The sequence below is a fragment of the Somniosus microcephalus genome, chromosome 12 (assembly GCF_052327205.1).
Source record: "Somniosus microcephalus isolate GS21.2 chromosome 12, FLI_Smic_1.0, whole genome shotgun sequence".
NCBI classification, from domain to species: Eukaryota; Metazoa; Chordata; class Chondrichthyes; order Squaliformes; family Somniosidae; genus Somniosus; species Somniosus microcephalus.
The window spans coordinates 76818555-76828906 of NC_140998.1; the positions used below are offsets into that span (position 1 = coordinate 76818555).

Here is a 10352-nt window from a genome sequence, read left to right on the forward strand (position 1 = left end):
ACAGCCTTTGCTGATTGGCCATAGAAGACATTGACGGAGACAACTGAGATATCTGCAGTGAACCATTTTCTCAACCAACCATGAGGATGTGTAAGCAGGCCGAATGCAAAGACGGGAATATGGGGATAAATACATTGAAAAAAATCCAAACTACAGGTAAAATAATTGTTCCAACAGCACACTTGATTCTACTCTCCATTCATTTCACTGGGAGCTTAGGCAGTCCCTCGGAACCGAGGATGACTTGCTTCCACATTAAAAATGAGTTCTCAGGTGACTGATGAGTCTAATGCGGGACCTACAGTCTCTGTCACAGGTGGGGCAGATGGTGGTTGAAGGGGCGGGTGGGTGGGGTGCTTAGGTTGACGTGCGCTCCTTGCGCTGCCTGCGCTTGCTTCCGCTTGCTCCCGGCGAAGAGACTCGAGGTGTTCGGCGCCTTCCCGGATGCTTCTCCTCCACTTTGTGCGGTCTTGGGCCAGGGATTCCCAGGTGTCGGTGAGAATGTTACACTTTTTCAAGGAGGCTTTGAGGGTGTCCTTGAAGCGTTTCAAAGTGATGCTGATTCAAGGTTATATTCTTTGGGTGTTTGTGTCCACAGAAGTTGCTTATGCTGATTGTAGAGAATCTATGCAGCAAATCAAGAGGAAAGCTAAAAGCAAACTGTGCAAGTTTGTAAACACACATGGAAATTGTGCGGGGGAGACCAGTTCTCAATTTATTGCCACTTTGGAAAAGTAGAAAAGTAGGTTTTCCCACTTTTGTTGCCAAAATCTAACCTTGGCATTCGCCACAAAAACAAGAAAGTTAGTTGCTTCCGCTATATAAATTGTGCTCAAGCTACATGTATTAGAAACATCAGCACGCCTTTCAGATCGTGTGATCATCCCTTTGAGGGGTGTTCGTATTTCAGCCTCCGGATGTAACATATACAAGTCTGTCTGTATGTAACATGTTAGCAGATGGAGCCATTAAGGTTCAATATGGGGATTTACGACGGAGCATTGGAAGATATTATTGCCTTCAGCTGATTTCTAAAGCCAGGACAAAAGAACCTCTTATTTAAAACAAGTCTAATAGAAGGAACGTTTCTAATCCAGTGCAGCCCACAAGCAGTAACAAAAGAAAAGAAAGCAGGAATATCCATAGCTGGTCGTCGAATAGGTTCGAGGCTGTTGTGTAAAAGCACGCAGTGATTTGTTGTGTGAGTAAAGGCTGACAGAAAGGGTGCAGTGATGGCCGGGCTGGAATGAAATGCTTTCTCATGTATACATGAAAGCTCTGGCACACGAAGCCAGACAGGCGATGGCATGTTAGGGATTGGAACATACCATCTGTACAACCACAAGAGGGGAACGCACCAGAAGCAGCTCCGAAAATGCGCCAGTGAGTTCAACCTGCACAAATCTATGTTGGACTCCGACGAGGGCAAAGGAAGAGAAGCAACGCGATAAAACTAGCCTCAGTACCTTATGCTAAAAGCACTAAAACTATTTAAAAATACACGCGCGAGCAGATCCTCCCCCTCATTCTTTCCAGCATATGTGTAAACTCACCCGTGTACCACATGTGTTCTGTTCCTGCTGGACTATCAGAGATGTGGCAGTGAAGTTTGCCTCAGCTACAGGAACTGTTCCTTACTTCAGTGAATCTTCCTCGGACACCATACCCAGGCTGCTAGGGATTTGTGGCTGAAGGTGAGGTACAGTAACAACTTCTTTCGTGGCATCCAGTGGAGCACTTTTAGTGATCGAGAGTAAGAGAGTGCTGGCTTTGCTTTGACTCTTTTGATGTTTTCCTTTGCTGTGGGCTTCATGGAGCTAGTTTGTTCAGTGTGGTAAAAATAGCCTGTGGGGAGTTGCTTCTGAGAGCTGTGCAGTAGCAATAATAAGTCATTTTGGGGAGAAAAAGTTACTGGAGCTGCTGTATTTTTAAAAAATGATTCGCATTCCAATTCCTTGTGAAACTTTATCCTTTTTTGGCAAGCTATTTACTTTCACAATGTTTATTGAATAAATGTTATGAGGTATTCTAGACATTATTTCACAAATCGTACAATCTTAAAGGATTTTTGGAACACATCTCCCTGTAGCTTCTTATAGGAAAAACTCTCATTCCTGTGGGTTTTACTGAACCTCGTCCGTTCCAACAAGATCCCATAGGGCACACTTGTATCGTCCTATAGGATTTTTGGTAAATGTATTTGGTCGCTGTTAATCTGTAATATTTGTGTTCTATAAAATCACTTTGCAGTTTGACTCCCATCTATCTTCTATCAACATTTAAGATGTTAGAGTCAATTACGTTTGATTCCCTTCAAAGCCGCAGGGTACAATTTATGCGATTAGTCACTTCTGCTAAGAGACTGCATGTGGCTTAATTTTTAAAGAATGCTAGTCATTTCCTTTCTGAGATTTCTGGGAGTTGATTTTTCAGATCTGAACAGTAATTGCTGCTTGGGACATTTGCTAGGCTGCAAGCCCTCAGTAAACCTTTTTATTCAAAACATTATGTATTTGTTCCAGGGGTAAAGAATATTAGAAATATCCCCCTGTGATTCAGTCAGTTATTAAAAAGAGAAACCAATTTTCTTGGGTTTGGGGAGGGAAAAGGCTGCATTGAACGTGAGTCAAAGATTACAATAGGCATCCAGCCTACCTTTAACTGAATTTCAATACAATATTTAAATTGCCATGCATGATCCTATTGGACCCCGTAAAAAGTAAAATCCTATAAGATTTGTTGCGAAATCTTCCAAGTATCCAATAGAATTATACTGCAGTTTTGAATAGGCTGTTCCACTGAACATTTTGATAAGGGCGGTGTGTGTGTAGGTATGTTGTAAGTCATTCTAGTTAATTTAGTGTGACTTTTGCTTGATTCTTGCAACAAGAACAAAAAGCTCAGAGGCCTTTGATTGCTTGCTGGGGTTCCTTTGATTTGCCCATTTAGTGACTACAGGAAACCAAGCATTTTTCCCTCTGTTCATGGACGTATACAGAAGGGCACAGGAAATCTCTCTTTTTGCTGTATCTGCTGCATTGTAGCAGTCAATTAAGGCTGACTTTAATTCCACCCAGTAGTGCTCTAGGGAGGCACTGCTGCTACAGTATTAGAAAACAGTGTGTGTTAGTCCCACACATAGAAGAAAAAAGGAAAAGGAGGGTTAAGTTGGTTCTTTAAAAAAAATATGTGCCATTCTATTGAGATGCCTTGGCTGCTTGACAGTGGGAGTTTATTTTGATCGTGTGTGACACATTTGTGAAGAAAAGATTCAGACTATCTTTGAAATGTATTATTTTAAAGAATGGAGACTATCTGTTACTGACAGGCGTAACATAACTAAGTCCGAAAGCTGGCATTCCTTATGGTAAAAATAAAATGCATTGAATAAAAACACATTGATAAAGTATGTGGATGGAGAAAACCACTGAAAATAGGGGCCTCAACTGATGCCTGCTTCCCATGTGGTACTGCCTTGCTATGGTCATATGCTTCAGGATTATTATGTTGATAAATTAGTTTGCTTTTGTTCATTTTTTTTTAACGGTATCCTATTAGTCTCATTTAGCTGGTGTTTCCTTGATGACCTTGTATCTAGGAGCTGTAACTATAACAGTCAGGCTAATATTGTCTGCAGCTGTTATTTTAGTACTTGTGTTTCTTATTCTAAACACTGGTGGACATAGTTGTACATTTTTAGCTTGCTTGGCCAGCTACAACATGACTTTTACAGAACAAACCCAGAATGCCTGGAGCATTACAATCACTTTTCAGCTCTAATATTTTGCAATTGGTTTCAAATCTTTCCGTTTTTGAAATCTCTAAATGAAAGTGATGTTTGTTTATGTCTGTAGAACGTCTCTTCACAAGTGAGTTGACACTGTCACTTGGGGAAAAAAATGCCTTTAAGAAATTTTAGAAGAAGCATGTGGAATGTTTAAAAGTAAACAGTTACTAGTGAGAGTGAATCTTTACTGATTTCGAACTGTTAACAGCCATTGTGTTCAGCGTCTACTGCACCAGCCTTGCTGAAGCAGTGCTGATTTCTTTGCCAAATAATAGCATAACTTTTCTTTAGCATAGAATCGTTTTCATGTGCATGTAGGTTCATCAGTGTAAGTTTGCTGTATAATCAGACTCGAAACCTGGTGTATTGATTTACTGCTGGCTGAACCCTGTAATATCAAAATCTACTCGAGGACTGATCAGTCAATGCTGGGTATTGTTTGCTGAATTACTCCTCCTAGCAGCTAGCAAAAGAAAATCAACTTGCATTTATATAGCGCCTTTAACGTAGTAAAACATCTTAAGGCACTTCACAGGAGCATTATCAAACAAAATTTGACACCGAACCACATAAGGAGATATTAGGGCAGAAAAGAGGTAGGTTTTAAGGAGCGTCTTAAAGGAGAAAAGAGAGGTAGAGAGGCAGAGAGGTTTAGGGAGGGAATTCCGGAGCTTAGGGCCTCGGCAGCTGAAGACACAGCCGCCAATGGTGGAACGATTTAAAATCGAGGATGCGCAAGAGGCCAGAATTAGAGGAGTGCAGATATCTCGGGGGGGGGGGGGGGCGTTGTGGGGCTGGAGGAGGTTATAGAGATAGGGAGGGGCGAGGCCATGGAGGGATTGAAAACAAGGATGAGAATTTTAAAATCAATGCATTGCTTAACCGGGAACCAATGTGGGTCAGCGAGCACAAGGGTGATGGGTGAACAAAAACAAATACTATCTGAAAAACTGTTTTCTTGTGGAGGTGGATAATGTAGTCCTGGCATTGCATGTACCTTTACCCAAATGATCTGATCTTGCAAGGTTATGTCGGGCATCAGCAGCCAATAAAGGGATGCTGCAAGCTTTTACATTGTCACTTTTTTTAAAGCCATGGGCGCAACATCCCATTTAAGAATTGGCCATTGGATGTCTCAAGAAATTAGGTCCCTAAGTAAGGGTGACCCAATATTAAGGAGAGGTCCATCCAGGTCTAAAAGTTGACATTGTTAATGGGCACCAAAGGCCTCCTTAATAAGTGCCAATTTTTAGACCTGATGGCCCTCTTATTATAGGGCCACCTTTTATGTAAGTACCCAGCTTTGTTGAGGCCCCCAGTGGCCAGTTGTTAGCAGGCACTGTGCATCTGCAGCACTCCTTAGGTACACCAGTCACATATTATCGGCTTTGTGCACAGGTAGTATGCAGGCTTCTAATGGCTTAGGCAGTAGAAAGTAGAGACATGTATTATCGTGTGCAGAGGCCTGAGATCTACTCTGCATCTGATGCATTCAGTGGAGGACAGTGCAGCTGGAAGCATCAGCCATAGAGCAGATGCCAGGCCTCTTTGCCCAATAATGTGGGACCACTGTTTCTGTTTATTATTGAAAGGAAAAATAATCAAACCAACGTCTGACGAAGGGTCATCGACCTGAAACGTTAACTCTGTTTCTCTCTCTACAGATGCTGCCTGACCTACTGAGTATTTCCAGCATTTTCTGTTTTTATTGTTCATTATTTTATGTTGCTTTCTTTGGCAGGGCCGGGTTCCTCACTCCCCGTATATACCTCAAAATGTTAAATTTATAATATACTAGGGAAGACAAAATTCTGAAATGTATCAATAAACTTACCCATTCAATCTTAAAATGTTTGGAACAATTTTCCCCATACTCAGGGGTCTTTTCTGATTAAGGGAGATCTGTTAGAGAATTTCAAAGTTATGAAAAGTTTTGAGAGGGTAAGTTCTTGGTAAATCAATAGCAATGGGTATAGGCTGAGGATTATCACTAGAAGAGTAAAAGGGGAAGTTAGAAGAATTTTTACTGACACTGGGTTGCTAGAATGTGGAATATATTACCACAAGTGGATATTGATGCAGAGACTAAATATAATTTAACAGGGAATTGGATAGGTTTAAGAAAATGAAGAGTATTAAAAAAATGGGCAAATAATTGGGATTAGAAGCAGATTGAAGAATTGACAGAGGCGCAGTCGGCTGATTGGCCTCCTTCTGTGCTGTAATTTCTATGATTTTTTCAGTGGCTCAGTGATAGCAGTCTCACCCCTGAATCTGAATGTTGTGGGTTCAAGCACCACTCCAGAAATTTGAGCACATAATCTAGGCTGACACTTCCGTGCAGTACTGAGGGAGTGCTGCACTGTTGGAGGTGCTGCCTTTCGGATGAAACATTAAACCAAGGCCCTGTCTACCCTCTCAGGTGGAAGTAAAAGATCCAGTGGCATTATTCAAAGAAGAGCAGGGTAGGTCTCCCAGTGTCCTGGCCAAGATTTAGCCCTCAACCATCACCTAGCAGATAGGAATGTAAGAATTTCTAGACGGAAAAGACCAAGGTCCAGCTAGTTCGCCTTCTACCATCATGTTTGTGGGAGCTTGCTGTGTGCCATTTGGCTGCTGCATTTCCGACATTACAACAGTAACTACACTTTAACTACTTCATTGGCTGTAAAGCGCTTTGGGATGTCTTGAGGTCATGAAAGGCACTATATAAATGCATGATCTTTCTTTCGTTCTTTCTTTTTCACTCTCATTCTCACACTTCCTTCAAATGCCGCCTTAAATCCCACCTGTTTGATTTTGTTTTTAGTTTCTTCCTCTAATGGTTCTCCCACCACAACTTGATGTCTGGTTATTTTTCACCTCTGTGAAGTGCTTTGGAATGTTTTATTAAATTAAAATTGCTATAAAAGCACTTTTTATTGTTATATTGTAATAACCTGGGCTTAAAAAAAAGAGTAAAAGATGGAAACTGAGTACAACAGGAAAAGAAAGTGTGTATGTGCCATATATAGAAAGCAAACCAAAGAACCGGGGGAGACAGATGCATGAGAGCGGGGACAGAGTAAAGGAGACACTAACAGAAAGAGTGAGAAAGAAACAGTGACAAATCAGAGACAGAGATACAGTCAACACAAAAGGAGAGTGTGAACACATGTGTAGATTTTCCCGAACCTGTCGGGAAGAAGGCGGGACTTCCCCTTTTGGGTTTTTGACCCGCCTACTTCGACGTCCGGCCAATCCGCGCGATTTTCCCTTGATTGACCTTGTTGAGCCCGCCCAGTGGGCTCAGCAGGCCAATTAAGGGCCACCTGGCAACAGGTGACGTCACAGACTGCAATTTCATCTGTCAAGAGTTCGCGACAGATGAAATATCAGTGTCTCACAGCTGTTTCAAGCTGTGAGACACTGACACTCTGAGTTCTAACATGAGTCCTTCTGCACAGACTCAGTTAGAACTCACACCGGCACTCAAAGCTGAAGGCTGTCACTTTTGACAGATCGCAGCCGTTCAGCTTTCAGTTCCGGCTGAGTGATGCGCTCCCGACGGCTACAGGAAGAAAGGCTGTTAAGGTAAGAACAGGTAAGTAAAATTTCTTTACACACTTTAGACACACCAAACACACTTACCTTTACACTCATGCACCCATCACTCACCTGAGCACCAACATCGTGACCCCTCCAACTCCTTCAACCCGACGGCCCGCCTGCTCTAACCTGGCGTGGTTTGGAGCCGTCGGGAAACCCACACGAAACCCCTCAAAATAGGGATTAGGCTAAAAACTACCTGTTAACAGGCAGTTAATTGGCACTAATCCCTTCCCGCCTGGTTTCGGCGGGTCCCAGTGCGGGGCGGGTATCCGCCGCCCCTGAAACTTACTTGGGGCGGGGTTGTGGGCGGGATGGTGTCGGGACCCCCAAATTCGGGATTTTCCCCCCCCCCACATGCCTGAAACCTTGCCTGACGGCTCCACGAAAATCTAGCCCATAGGGAGAGTGAAAGAAAAGGCAAACAAAAAAATTAGGAAGTGGGGAAGAAATGAAACAGTTATAGGAAGATAAGGAAGAACAACAGATTTTTTTTCTCTTTGTGAGCTTGGCCATGCCAACTAATATGCATAAAATATGTGTACTTTACTAATTTGATGTAGCAGTTTTCTACAAATAACGGATAACACACATATCCTGAGGAGAATAATCTCTTACTAAGATCAGCTGTTCTTTGTTAAAACTGAACGAATCTCATCAAGATCGTACCGTGCTGATAAATCTGTTTTTTTGATGGATCAAAAGCAGTGTCAGTTAACTTTTTTTTAACATTGATTTTAATAGCCAAGTGTTGTAACCAAAGCATAGATTAAAAACAATTAAAACATTCCTACAAGACTATGAATATTTGGCAGTAGATTGTCATAACTTATTAATATGAAAATAAAGTCAAACATAATAATAGATGTAATAGAGCTTGTTCCTTTATAAGTATGATGAGGACACTCCAATGCTACACTAGCCAAGAGCAACTTAATGATGCAGTGAAGAAATGTTCTCAGATTCAAAATATCCAGCCAGTCAGTTGACTGAGTGTTTGGATAAGTAAATCTACACTATCAGACAGTTGCCATGTTAAATCATTAAAAGATATAACTGCAAAATTCCATTCATGTGCACAATAAGCCAATTAATCTATCTTTTAAATTCATTCTCAGGATGCGGGCGTTGCTGGCAAGGTCAGCATTTATTGTCCAGTCCTATTTGTCCTGAGGAGGTGGTGGTACGCCTTTTTCTTGAACTGCTGCAGTCCATGTGGTAAAGCTGCCCCTGTAATGCTGTAGTGGTTCACTACAATTGAGTGGCTTGCTAGGCCACTTGAGAAGGCAGTTAAGAGTCAACAACATTGGTGTGGGACTGGAGTCACATAGAGGCCAGACTGGCTAAGGACGGCAGGTTTTCTTATCCAAAAGGCATTAATGAACCAGTTAGGTTTTTAGGACAATCCAACAGCTTTATGGTCACTTTTACTGAGAGCAGCTTTTTATATCTAGATTTTTTTTAACTGAATTCAAATTCTCAAACTAGCATGGTGGGAGTTGAACTCATGTACTCTGGATTATTAGTCCAGACCTCTAGATAGATCTGGTGGCATCTTCAGTATAGTCTAGTGACAATCTCAAAAGATTGTGGTGGTATGCTGCATGATGCACAGCTTGTCCTTACAAAGCCAGAATTCCTTTTGGTTACCGCAGAAAGCAGTGGAACCCAGGTATCAGCATGTAGCCAATAATAAGAGTGATTTTAAGGGTGGCCCAAGGTAGAACCAGACTCTTTGCAGTCATGGCATCCTAGTCGACCCGGGCTGAGCTTCTGACCCCATATACTCTCCAGCTCTAATATTGCCCCCCTCTGCCCCTGCTTCAGCCCACCTGCTGTCGATACCCACATCCCTGTCTTTGTCACCTCTAGACTATTCCAATACTCAACCGTTCTCCACCCTCCATAAACTTCAGATCATCCCGTATCCTATTCCGCACCAAGTCATACTTACTACAGCTGTCCTTGTTGATCTGCATTGGTTTCCAGCGCCTCAAATTTAAAATTGTCATCTTCATTCCAAACCCCTTCGTGGGTTTGCTCCCTCCTATCTCTGTAACCTTCTCCAACTCTACAATACCGCTTCCTCAAACTCTTTGTTGCTCTGACGCTGGAATTTTGTGCATTGCCCCTCCCTTTGCCCCACCATTGGTGGCTGTGCCTTCAGCGCTGGAATTCTCTTCCTAAAAGCCTCTCTCAAAAGCCTCTCTCTCTCTCTCATCATTTAAGGCCTTCCTTAAAACCCACCTCTTTGACCAAGCTTTTGGTCACTTTTCCCTAATATCTTTTTCTCTGTGATGGTTTTTGTCTGATTACTCCTCTATGAAGTGCTTTGGGGCTTTTTTCTACTCTTACTCTTCTCGGCCCCACAAAGGAAAGAAAAACACATACCTTTTTTGGCCTCTTCTGGGATTGATCCTCTTCTGTTCCTGGGTTGCCCTGCAGGGAAAGCCGCAGCAGCTTCTTCCCTCAGGCCTGAGTTAAAATTGCAGTCAGGTCCCCAATGACATCATCAGGACCCGACATTGCACATGTAAGGAAGGACTCTGCTGGCTTTGAGCAGCTGACTTTGGCTCCTGCACAAGAAAGTAGGTTAAACTCCCGGATGCTGGGATCCTAGTGGGTCCAGGGCAGGTAACTAACTCAGTGCATTTTAACTGCGTACCCACCTGGTTTACGCCAGGTGAGCAGGATTAAAAATTTGCCCCTAAGGTTACTGATAAACCTTTCTTGGAAGGTGACGTACAGAAAACTACTAGGCACTTGGTCAGAGTATTAAACAAGGCTTTAATCGACTGTTTCACAACATGGAAGTCTAGTTATCCTTCACTAGTTCCTGTTTATAAAATGTCCCTGAGCAAGCTGGGCCCGTGCCTGGGTATTTATACTCTCCCTGGACAGCGCCACCAGTAGGCTACCCAGTATATTTCATAAGTCCTTTCTACATGAATGGCACGATTTATGTCATTAGGTATGG

The 10352-nt window shown here is 42.6% G+C and overlaps 1 protein-coding gene across 2 annotated transcripts in view; it reads left to right on the plus strand.

The window, feature by feature from the left end:
* Nucleotides 1–871: 871 nt before the first annotated feature.
* The window catches only part of frmd6 (FERM domain containing 6), a 135153-nt gene continuing 125672 nt past the window's right edge, over nt 872–10352 (plus strand). The window contains exon 1 of one of the 2 annotated variants that reach the window (XM_086003167.1): nt 872–1699. The gene's annotated coding sequence lies outside the window, so the exon portion shown is untranslated. The remainder of the gene's footprint in view (nt 1700–10352) is intronic. The other variant, XM_086003168.1, reaches the window with a different exon arrangement.